Raw genomic sequence first — 12,149 nt, 5'->3', positions numbered from 1 at the left:
AGCCCAGGTCCCCAGCCAGCCGGGAGAGCCGCGGATGCTTCGGAGCGTTTGAACAGCTGCCCTGCGTGTCTTATGGAGCCTAGCGCGCCATGTGGCTTGAGAAGGCTCCCGGTCGCCTAAAGCAGCCAGCAGGTCCCATGGTGTAATGGTTAGCACTCTGGACTTTGAATCCAGCGATCCGAGTTCAAATCTCGGTGGGACCTCAGCGGACATTTTTTTGGCCTCGCAATCCGTTTTGGGGAACCACTGGAGACGATTGTCATTTCAGGCTATGCCGGGTTACCACTGACCAGACGCGCCAAGGCTTAGGGTCCCTTCCCCCTCCCTCAACAAGCTCCTATTTCAAGGGACAACTAGAGGGCCGTAGTGCGCACGCGCTAGAGTGGGGCGGAAAAATAAATGTGTTGCTGCGAGACTGAACGGGACTTTGCCCTGCGGGGACTCGGCCGAAAGAACCCGAAGGATTCCGAAGCGGGCGCTCGGGCGGGGCGCTGAGGAAGGCCCGCCCACCTCTCCCCGGATTCTTTAGTCTATTGGCTACTGTTCGGAACGTGATACGTGATTGCTCTGCTCCACAGCGAATAAAGTGACCGCATCAGGCTAAAGGGCGGGGAAAACGACACCTACGGACCTCCAATTGGTCACAAGCAATAACCCGGCTGGGGTTCTGTCCAGGTATGTTTGTGGGTCAGACACACCTTAGTGTCGGTGTGTGGGTTGACCAGTGACCAGCCAGGAAGAATATTTGTATCTTTCAGTTAGAAAACATCTCCTTTGTAGTTGGAGGCATGGCTCAAGTGGTAGAGGGACAGCCAATGAACGAAAGATACCGCGTTCGCGTCCTGATCTCCCCCCGCCCCATCCCGTGGTCAGGCTCCTGTCCGTGAGGTCTCTGCGCGCGGTTTGCACCATTCAGGGGGTGTTTCCCCCAGTTTCGGCCGCGAATCTCTCAGGCGTTCCCCAGGATCCGAGTTCGGGGCGCTGCCCCGTCGCGCACGGCACCTCTAGGATCGGTGGGAGCCAGGTGCAGGGAGGGTTGGATTCCCGTCTGCGTTATGGGAAGTGTCCATCCCTGTGAGGTAGAGGACGAGGGAGTTCAATGACGCATTTGCTTTCTCCCCACGGAGTGATTGGCACGGTGGTTCTGTGTTCCCGCCTCTTGGGAGGTTGCCGTGGAAACAGGATCCTCTTCCCCTCCCTCCCCAAATGTTTGAGTGGATCTGCCTGCGTGAACCATCCCGACCTTAAAAGTATCTAATGAAGGGGAGTGAGGGTGCGAAGGGCCAAGGCTTCTTATCCACGGCACACTGTAGAAATTAAGATGATGCAGGTATGGTTACAAAGGTAGACAGAGCAGTGGAACAGAACGGAAAAGCGATCCTTGTGGGCAGCTGATGGATAACGAATTGAGCATGTCCAATGGACACCAATGGAATTGGATTCCACCCTAACTGATACTAAGCAGCAATAAATTCCATGTGACTTATAGACCTCAAGGTGACAGAAAAGCAGTCAGGCTGTAGGGAAATAACAGGAGAATTATCTTCATAATCTCAGAGTAGAGAGAGTTTTAAGAGAAGCTAGAGCTGGCTCAAGCCTGTAATCCTGGTTACCCAAGAGGCTGAGATCTGAGGATTGCCATTGGAAGCCAGCCCAGGCAGAAAAGTCACCTGAGACTCTTAGCTCCAATTAACCACTCAAAAGCCAAAAGGTGGTGAAGTATCAGCCTTGAGCAAAAGAGCACAGAGACAGCGCCCAGGCCCTGAGTTTCAAGCCCCACGACCACAAAAAGAAAATTGTAGGAGAAGAACCCAAAGTTTCTGAAAGCTTAATGGTCTTCACCATATTAGCATAACACTTTTTTTTTCCTTTTTGTTAGAAAGAAAAAGAAAACTAGAACTGTGGCTCCAAGTGTTAAAAAGGCAGCTTTGACTGAAAATGCTAAAGGACAGCACCCAGGCCTCAAGTTTGAACCCCTTGCTCACACACACACAATCAGCACTCTGAACCTCATCCAGCTCAATGTTCTATATATTATTTTTTAAAAAACACAACTGGTTCTAAATTTATTATTATTGAACAATGACGTTATTATTACGTCTTTGTGCCAGTCCTGGGGCTTGAACTCAGATCCTGAGACCTGAGTTCAGCTCAGGGCACTGTCCCTGAGCTTTTTTGCTCAAAGCTAGTGTTCTACCATTTGAGCCACAACTCCAGTTCCAGTTTTCTTATGTTAATTGGAAATCTGAGACTTTGTGCCACCATCTTCAGACCTCAGGCTCTAGGGTACCAGCTAGGATTATAGAAGTAAACCACCTGCACTCAGCCCAACTTTATTTTATAATCCATAAGTACCACACTCTTAGCTCTACCCTCTCTGACCTCATCTCTTCTATTTTCATTCCCAGTAGCTTTAAGACAATCTCTTTGTGTTCATAATAGTCTGAGGATTCTCTCCCCATGGTTTCATTCTCTGGAAGGGACAGACCAGGGAAGTGGAGGGTGGCTTTTCCTGGAAGGTAGAACCAAAATGCTACATTTTGAAGCATTTATGGCTCTGAACAAATTTACCAGCAGAGGGCAGCACACTGACATTAGTGTAGCCCCATTTATGCCTTCCCCTCCCAAGGCTGGCTATTGATTATTTTGGTTTTTCATTTGTACATGAAATAATATATGTGCAATATTGTCTACTAAAAAATAAACGCATGAAACCCATGCATTACAAAATTCAAACAGTCAATACTGGTTGGCCAGAAATCAACTATTGTTGAGATACTAGAAATACAAAATAAGCAAGCCTTGATCCCTGCTTGTAATCTTGACAGGAAAAAAAAAAAAGACTAGGAGCTGGGAGTTTGGCCTAGTGGTAGAATGCTTGCCTAACATGCGTGAAGACCCGAGTTCAATTCCTCAATACCACATACATAGAAAAAGCCAGAAGTGGTGCTGTGGCTCAAGTGGTAGAGCACTAGCCTGGGGAAAGCCCAAGGACATTGCACAGGCCTGAGTTCAAGCCCCGGGACTAGCAAAAAAAAAAAAAAAGTTAAAGACTAAATAAAGACAGAACTGAATGCCCGTGTCTCATGAATGTAACCCTAGCTACTCATGAGGCTAAGATCTCAGGACCTTGGTTTGAAGCCAGTCCTGGGGCAGAAAAGTCTGTGAGACTCTTCTCTCTAGTTAACCACCAAAAAACCAGAAGTAGCACTCTAGCTCAAACGGTTAGAGCACTAGCTTTGAGTTGAAAAAGCTCAAGGTCAACGTCTAGGCCCTGAGGCCCTGAGTTCAAGCCCACAACCAAAAAACAAATAAAATAAAAGCACCAGGAGTTTGGCCTAGTGGTAGAGTGCTTGATTAGCATGTACAAAGGTTCGATTTCTTGGTACCACATACATAGAAAAGCTGGAAGTGGTCTGTGGCCCAAGTGGTAAAGCACTAGCCTTGAGAATGCCTAAGGTTAGTGTTCATCCCTGAGTTCAAGCCCCAGAGTTGGCAATAAATTAATAAAATAAAATAAAGACAGAATGTAGATTTAGAAGTATGTATGTATGAAATCCAACTAAGTGAAAAGAAATCTTGACCAAAGTGCAGAATAACATGGATGTGGACCATTAGAGGAGAAATGAGAGGAACTAGTACATACAAATGTATTTGCTTGTGTATGTGTAAAGTATCTTTGGAAGGTTACAGTAGAAACTGGCAACTTTGCTTTCTGTGAGGATGAAAAGAGAAGAGAGAAAGAAGGACTGTTGACTGCATTTCCCTTTACCCCTCAAAGTTGCAGGGGCTCCTGGAGCTAGAGAAATATTACTTGGTGATTACCTAGCTGTGATGTATTACACAAATTAGCTAGACAAAGAAACTACATCATGGTATTCTGAAATTCCTCAGCTACAAAGACTTTTTTTTTTTTGCCAGTCCTGGGGCTTGAACTCAAGGCCTGAGCACTGTCCTTGGGCTTTCTCAAGTTTACTGCTCTAGAACTTGAGCCACACCACCACTTCCGGCTTTTTCTATGTATGTGGTACCAAGGAAGGAAGGAAGGAAGGAAGGAAGGAAGGAAGGAAGGAAGGAAGGAAGGAAGGAAGGAAAAGGGGAAGGACACAGGAAGGAGGTTTTAAGCTCCACATGAGTTGCTCAGGAAATTAAAAGAAGCTCCATATTACTAGTGAGGGGTTAGAATACCCCCCCACATACACACACGCACACACGAACAAGCAGAGTACAGGTGGTCTCAGGCTGGGCAAGAAGCTCTGTAGGAAGCTTCAGACTAGGGTGTGTGTGTGTGTGTGTGTGTGTGTGTGTGTGTGTGTGTGTGGTGGGTCTTGAAGGGTGTGGCAGAATAAAGGGATAGACAAAAGCCTGCAGGAGAGCATTAGAGATTGAAGCATGATTAGGAATTAGCATGATTAGAAGGGTTTACCCCTTTCTCAGGTGGGAGCCAGGCTCTTTGTAACTTCTGTTCTTCTGGCTTCTCTGGTTTCTGCTTCTTTAGCCCTGGCTTGATGCCGGGGGGGTGCAGAGTCACTCTCTAGTCCCAGTTCCTTGGCCTGCTAGATGTAAGGAATCAGATGGGCCAGCAAGGTGTCACCTCCTACTCTTCTCCCCCTAGTCTGTAATGGCCAGACATGGTAAGAAAGGGGCCAAGCGCAGGGTGGTACTGGTGCTACCTTTCACCCTGCACCTGGACGAGTGTAGGACCTTCTTCCATCACATTGGGATATTTGTGTCATTATAGGACCAGACACACACTACAAACTGTTGAAGATTTCGACATAGCAGTAGTAACAGAGTATTAAACCCAGTGTGAGTCCCTCCAAACGCCAGGCCTGGATGACGGAACAAGTGGAATGTCCTGTCCTCTGGGCATGTCCCCAGGTGTTAAGCTCAGGTAGATGAATTGGGAAGATGGAATACCTTCATCATACTCTTCCCCAAACTCTAAAATGTGCCAAGAGACAAGATCTTGAATCCCTGTCTCTCCCACACCCAAGCCTCTGATGAAAACCAGAAAGCTCAAGGGGCAGGAGGTACCCAGCTACCTCATCCAATAGGAACAATTTTGAGCTACTGTCCACAGAAGCTGAGAGCCATGTTAACCAATCAACTGTCCCCTCCTCTCCTGAGGCCTGGTGCTATCAATCCTGGGAGTCACTGGAGGACATTGAAAGTGAAAGGTGAAAACATGAATTGAATGTGAAACATGAGAAGGCTTGGGCTCTGTATTTCTTCACCAGGAAATCAAATTCAAGAGCATCCTCTCCCTCTCCCTCTCTTTTACTGATGAAGACTCACCTGATGTGGTCTCTGCTTGGCACCCTCAGGCCTCTGAGCCTCTGCACTTCATCTTCCTGGTCCCTTTTCCTTCACCCCAGTTTGAGCTATCAGTGTATCTCCAAGTTCTCCATGCCTAGCTTGCAGTCACACACGGCCCTCTTGTGTAATCTTGGCCAGTTGTAAAATCATCAATCACCTCTCAATGTGGCTCAAGGGAAAGGGGAAGAAGAGGAGTCATGTAGAATCACCTGGAGGGGATGCTTTCCACTTGGTATGGCCACCATTCACCCACCCAGCCAAGGAAGAAACTTGATTAATCAGAAAGAGGCACCCTTGCTAATTTCCTCTCTGTGAAATGATCCAGTCTCTAGAAAACTACTGCTTCATTATCTTTCCAGATCTTCACTTCCTCTCCATCCTCACTTCCCCTCCTTAGTTGTTCACCTCCTGATCAGATATTTCCCCTGTCTCTGTGGATCTCAGGGTGGCCCTTGGAAGTCAGCAAATAAAAACATTCCTTTAGCTGGGTGTGGTAGCTCACGCCTGTAATCCTAGCTACTCAGGAGGCTGAGATCTGAGTATCAAGGTTCAAGGCCAGCCCCAGCACAAAAGGACCAGAGACTCTTATTTCCAATTAAACTCTAGAAAAGGGAAGTGGGGCTTGGCTCATGGGTAGGGTGGTAGCCTTGAGCTGAAGAGCTCAGGGACAGCACCCAAGCTTAGTTCAAGCCCTATGATCCACCCCCCCCCAAAAAAAATTCTTTTAGCTAGTGCGGGTAGATGACTCAGGCCTGTAATCCTAGCTACTCAGGAGGCTGAGATCTGAGGATCAAAGTTAGAAGCCAGATTGGAGGAAAGTTCATGAGACTCTTACCTCCAAGCAATTTGCTCAGAAAAAGCTGGAAGTGACACAGTGGCTTAAGTGGTAGCTTTGAGTTCAGAGAGGCTTGCAGCAGTGCCCAGCCTCTGAAATCAAGCCCCAGAATTGGCAAAAAAAAAAAAAAAAAAAAAGAATTCCCTTTTTTCTCGGATTGCTGAGAAGCCACAGAAGTTCCAGCTAGATGGTCAAGGTCTTGGTCTGAATGGGCTTCTGGGAGATGTGCTAAGGCTGGACCCTTTGGGAAGGAGCCCAGAGATGGGAAATTATGTCATGGGTTTCCCAGCCCACCACCCACAGGAGGGGTCCAGCATCACCCTCAGTAAGGATGACCAAGAGGCTGACCAAGTTTCATGAAATGGAGAAGCCAGAGAAACAGGATAGAGATCACGCCTGGGTGGAACAGCGCCAACTTCCCTTCCTTGTGGTCAGCTGACTTCCACCCAGGGAGTCAGCAACAGCCCTGAATCCCTTGTAGGAGGCCAGGCCAACCGCCCCAGGCGGCTATGTCTCTGGTGGCAGCTCACCAGATTAGGTTCTGATTCAGGAACTTGGTTGGCATTCTCTGTTGTGTCTTGGTCCACACTAACATCGGTGGGCTCATGGAATGGCTCACCGATATTCATAGCCATGATATTTTAGACCTTGCTATCTGCAGCCAAAGGTTCCTCCTCCCTACTCCCCTCCCCCCTCAAAAATGAAGGAATATATTCAATGCAATGTAGGTCCTTGAACAGAAAAATGACACTAAGAGAAAAAAGCTGGAGAAATCCAAGTCTAGTACTCAGCTAATAGCATTGTACCAATCTCTCCATTTTAATAAGAGGTATGATGGTTAGTCGGGCACTGGTGGCTTGTGCTTGTAATCCTAGCAACTCAGGAGGCTGAGACCTGAGGATAGAGATTTGAAGGTACTGTGGGCAGATAAGTCTAAAAGACTCTCATCTCCAATTAACTAGCAAAAGGCTGGACATGAAGGCGTGGTTCAAGTGGTGAAGTGCCATCCAGTAGCAGAAAAAGCCAAGCAACAGCTCAAGGCCTTGAGTTTAAGCTTTTGTGCTGATTTAAAAAAAAAAAAAAAAGGCAGCTGGGTGCCGGTGGCTCACACCTGTAATCCTAGCTACTCAGGAGGCTGAGACCTGAGACCTGAGGTTCAGGTCAGCATAGCACAAAAATCCGTGAGACTCTTATCTACAATTAGCTACCAGCAAACCAAGTGTCGCTGTGAGCGCTAGCCTTGAGCTGAAGAGTTGAAGAGTTCAAGGACCGTGTCCAGGCCTACAATGCAAGTCCCATGACCGACCCCATCCCCCCTCCTCCCCCCCCCCCGGGCAAAAAAAGTGTGTGATGGTTATATAAGAGACTGGTATTGGGAAAGTTGGGTGAGGGGCAGAGGGGAACCCCGTTATTTGACAATTTTGCAAGATTTTGGTAAATCTGAAATTATTTCAAAATAAACCACTGAAGCAAAATAAAGTAAAGGTAGGGGCTAATGTGTGCAGCATTCACTGATGGCATCATGTATGTAACAGCTGGCAGCTGTGTGTATGTGTGTGTGTGTTATAGATGTTGTGTCCTGGTAAAGGCCCTGTTTGGTGCCACTAGCCCTCCGGAGAGTTACAGGTGAGCTGGCTTCAAAAAGCTGCCACGTTTGCTCCGAATTCAACTAGAGGCGACACACTAGGCTTTTCTTTTTTCTTTTTCTTTTTTCCCAGTCCTGGGCTTGAACTCAGGACCTGAGCACTGTCCTTGGACTTTCTCAAGGCTAGAGCTCTACCACTTGAGCTGCAGCACCACTTCCAGCTTTTTCCTATGTATGTGGTACTGAGGAATTGAACCAGGGTCTTTGTGCATTCTAGGCAAGCCCTCTACCACTAGGCCAAACTCCCAGTCCCACACTAGGCTTTTCTTTCATGGTTAAAATCCTCAAGGACCTCTGGGATAGGATGGGATGTCCTGTCAATAATGCCCTGTCAGAATGTGTCTTTCCTCTGGTCACTGCTAGCCTGAAGTTTGAGCATGTGAGGATGGAGTGCTGGAAGGAGCCATGAAAGCTACCAGGACACAATGTGATCATTCCTTTAAGTGGAAATGATGCATTAGAAAAACATTCTGCAGTGGCTGGGAGTTTGGCCGAGTGGTAGAGGGCTTGCCTAGCATGCACGAAGACCCAGGTTCAATTCCTCCTTATCACATACTTTTTTTTTGTTTGTTTGTTTTGCCAGTCCTGGGCTTGGGCTCAGGGCCTGAGCACTGTCCTTGGACTTTCTCAAGGCTAGCACTGTACCACTTGAGCCTCAGCAGCACTTCCAGCTTTTTGCTATGTATGTGGGGTACCGAGGCATTGAACCTGGGTCTTCGTGCATTCTAGGCAAGCACTCTACCACTAGGCCAAACTCCTGGCCCCCAACATTTTTTTTTTAAAGCCAAAAGTGGCACTGTGGCTCAAGTGGTAGAGCCCTAGCCTTGAGAAAGCCCAAGGACAGTGTCCAGACCCTGAGTTCAGTCCCCAGGACTGGCAAAAAAAAAAATAATAATTCTGCAGAGGATTCAGACAGACAAACCCCAAGGCTCAAGGACCCCCGTGGTACTTAATCATAACTGTGTGGTCAGGAAACAGATGGGAAACGGAGAGCTGGAGAAAGTGCTCCTTCTCCTCCTCTTCCTCCTCCTCCTCCTCCTTCTTCTTTTGCCAGTCCCAGGGCTTGAACTCAGAGCCTAAGCACTGTCCTTGAACCTTTTGCACAAGGCTAGATAGAGCTCTACCACTTGAGCCACAGCACCACTTCTGGCTTTTCTATGCATGTGGTACTGAGGAATCAAACCCAGGGCTTCATGCATGCTAGCCAAGCACTCTACCACTAGGCCAAACTCCCAGCCAAGAAAGTGCTTCTTTATGTAGAGTCCAAGCCGAGGCTGAGCCTCCCCAGGAAGAAAGGTTAGTCACCTGCCTGGATCAAGAGCCTCAATGGCAAGATTTTCCCCTACAGGCAGAACAAAGATGGGGCCCGGGAGGCTGAGGGAAGCTTGGCTACTTGGTTATAGTCTCATGACTGTTGTTCCATTTCATTTCTCTTTCTCTTTGTTTTTGTTGGTTATGGGGCTTGAACTCAGGGCCTGGGTGCTGTCTCTGAGCTCTTTCATCCAAAGCTAGCCTTCTACCACTTTGAGCCATAGCTCCACTTCTGGTTTTCTAGTAGTTAATTGATGATAAGAGTTTCACAGGCATGGGGCTGGGAGTTTGGCCTAGTGGTATAGTGCTTACCTAGCATGCACAAAGACCTGGGTTCGATTCCTTAGTACCACATACTTACAAAAAGCTGGAAGTGGTGCTGAGGCTCAAGTGGTAGAGCTCTAGCCATGAGAAAGTCCAAGGACAGTGCTCAGGCCCTGAGCTCAAGCCCAGGACTGGCAAAAAGAAAAAAAGAGTTTCACAGGCTTTTCTGCCTGGGCTGGCCTTGAACTATGATCCTCAGATCTCAGCCTCCTGAGCAGCTGGGATTACAGCATGAGTCACTGGTGCTCAGCTTCTCTTTCTCTTATTTGAAGGAACATATGTATTTACTATTCCTCATTTTTGAAATAAGAACTGCTGTATTGAATATTTTATCTTCTCAGTCCTCTTTTCCTTCTGTTGAGTGTGGTGTATTGATTGTGGATGAATTTACTCCACCTTACAGAATGATGAGATGAGGCCAGGTTGAAATGGGGAATTGAAGATCCTGGATTCAGACCAATGCCCTCATCTGACCTCACTCTTGATGTCCTTTTGGGCTGAAACCTGGTGGGGAAGGGAGGCCAAGTTTGTAGTTGTATGTAAGATCAGCGATATGGTTAGGGCTTTATTTTATTTTATTTTTACCTGTCATGGGGCTTGTGAACTCAGGGCACTGTCCCTGAGCTTCTTTTTTCCCTTTCTTTCTTTCTTTCTTTCTTTCTTTCTTTCTTTCTTTCTTTCTTTCTTTCTTTTTTTTCCTCCAGGCTAGCATTCTACCACTTGAACCACAGCAACACTTCCAGCTTTTTTCCGTGTATGTGGTACTGAGGAATTGAAGCCAGGGCTTCATGCATGTTAGGCAAGCACTGTATTACTAAGCCACATTCCCAGCCCCCATGGCTTTTTGAGACAGGGTCTTACTAGGTAGCACCTGCTGGGAATCCTGCTGGTGTTGGGATTACAGGCATGCACCTCTCCACACAACTCCAAACCACACCTTGTTTTTGTTTTCTTTCCTATCAAATGCCCCTGTTTACATTGCTCCTAGCAGGAGTGCTAGCCATTTCTCCATTTACAACCTAGCCCTTTAGCTCTGGGCCCTCCTTCTGGAGGCTTTCTCTGTCCTTCTTCTTGGGACCCAACGTGGCACTCATTCAGCTGAATGAAAAAGGCCTTCCAGGGGTTCCTGTTGAGCCCCTCAACTCTCACGTTGTGGGGGACACGATACACCATGAATGTTTGTCTACAGTTCCCGGTTGACATGGCCTTGCAATCTCACTTACCATGTAGCCCAGCTCCTGGAAGAAGGGCTTCCTTCTGCTACAGAGCAGAGAGGCCCCTGAGCAACTCAAATGCCTTCCTTCCCTTCCCCTTAAGGGCTGAGGTCAATCTTTATCTCACAAATTCACAACTGAGCTTCAAAACTTGACCCCGGGGCAAGAGTTTAGTGTAGTGGTTAAAGTGCTTGCCTAGCATGCATGAAGACCCGGGTTCGATTCCTTGGTACTACATACATAGAAAAAGCTGGAAGTGGTACTATAGTTCAAGTGGTAGAGTGATAGCCTTGAAAAAGCCCAAAGACAGTGCTCAGGCCCCGAGTCCAAGCCCCTGGACTGGTTAAAAAAAAAAAAAAAAAGGCTTGACCTTGATATCCCTCTTCAGCTTCACATTTTACCCCTCCCTATTTTTCATCCCCAGTTGGCCATTTACCTTGGCCTTGTCCATCACTACAAATGTCTGTCTGCTATGTGTATACTCTCTCTGTTAGAACATTTGTTCCTTTTTTTTTTTTTTTTGGTGCTTGTACTAAGGCTTGAACTCAGAGCACTCTGCTCTTGCTTAGCTATTTCCCTCAATGTTGTGGTTCTACCACTTGAGTCACACCTTTACTTCTGGCTTTTTGCTAGTCCATTGGAGATAGGAGTCTCACAGTTTTGTCTACCTAGGCTGGCTTCAAACAGTGCGATCCTCAGTTCTCAGCCTCACGAATAGCTAGGATTACAACTGCGAGTCACCAGTACACAACTACGTTTTACTGACTTAATCGAAAATAATTTCATTTCTTCTCCACCAAGTAGCCTGCTGACTCTTATATTCTGGTGCCAAGCACATAATAGACACTCATCAATATTAAATAAACTCTGAAATCATGACTTTACAAACTCATCAGACCATCTAGGGTAATATAATGGCTAGGAAGAAGATGACTTGCACATCAAGAAGGTGAGACAGCCCTCTAGTCCCATTTTCCTGCTGTGGAAATGCTTCCTTTCTAGGAAGGGAGAGGAGAACAAAGATGGAAGTCTAGGAGGAAGGACTGTTTCTTCCTCCTCCCCCCTCCCCCCACCCCCTTCCTCCTCCTCCTCCTCCTCCTTCTTCTTCTTCTTCTTCTGTCATGGGGAATAAACTTGGGGCCTGGGCACTATTTCTGAACTCTTTCATTCAAGGCTAGCACTCTACCACTTTAAGCCACAGAGCCACTTTGGGGGTTCTGGTGGTTCATTAGAAATAAGAGTCTCACAGACTTTCCTAGGCTGGCACTGAACTGTGATCCTCAGGTCTCAGCCTCCTGAGTCGCTAGGATTACAGGCATGAGCCACCAGTTCCTGAACTAGGGAATACTTCCTAGGGTTGTCCCTGAGTATTCCAAGCTCTTCCCTTCCACCCATACATCACCTGTTGAGCTTTCAAAGCCCCCCTGGGGTGTTTCCAAGTGGGGTCTACAGAGATCCAGCAGGTGGAAGAGATGGATGGAAGAAAGAACTTAAAGTGGAT

General features: G+C 47.3%; 1 non-coding gene across 1 annotated transcript; it reads left to right on the top strand.

Moving 5' to 3' along the window:
* Nucleotides 1–131: 131 nt before the first annotated feature.
* Trnaq-uug (transfer RNA glutamine (anticodon UUG)) lies at nt 132–203 on the top strand. Its single transcript has one exon. It is a non-coding gene; the product is annotated as a tRNA-Gln (tRNA).
* The last annotated feature ends 11,946 nt before the right edge of the window (nt 204–12,149 follow it).

This window comes from Megascapheus bottae, chromosome 17 (assembly GCF_031878675.1).
Source record: "Megascapheus bottae isolate mThoBot1 chromosome 17, mThoBot2.hap1, whole genome shotgun sequence".
NCBI classification, from domain to species: Eukaryota; Metazoa; Chordata; class Mammalia; order Rodentia; family Geomyidae; genus Megascapheus; species Megascapheus bottae.
Note: the sequence above shows the minus strand (reverse complement) of the source record. Positions and strands in the feature narration are given on the sequence as shown.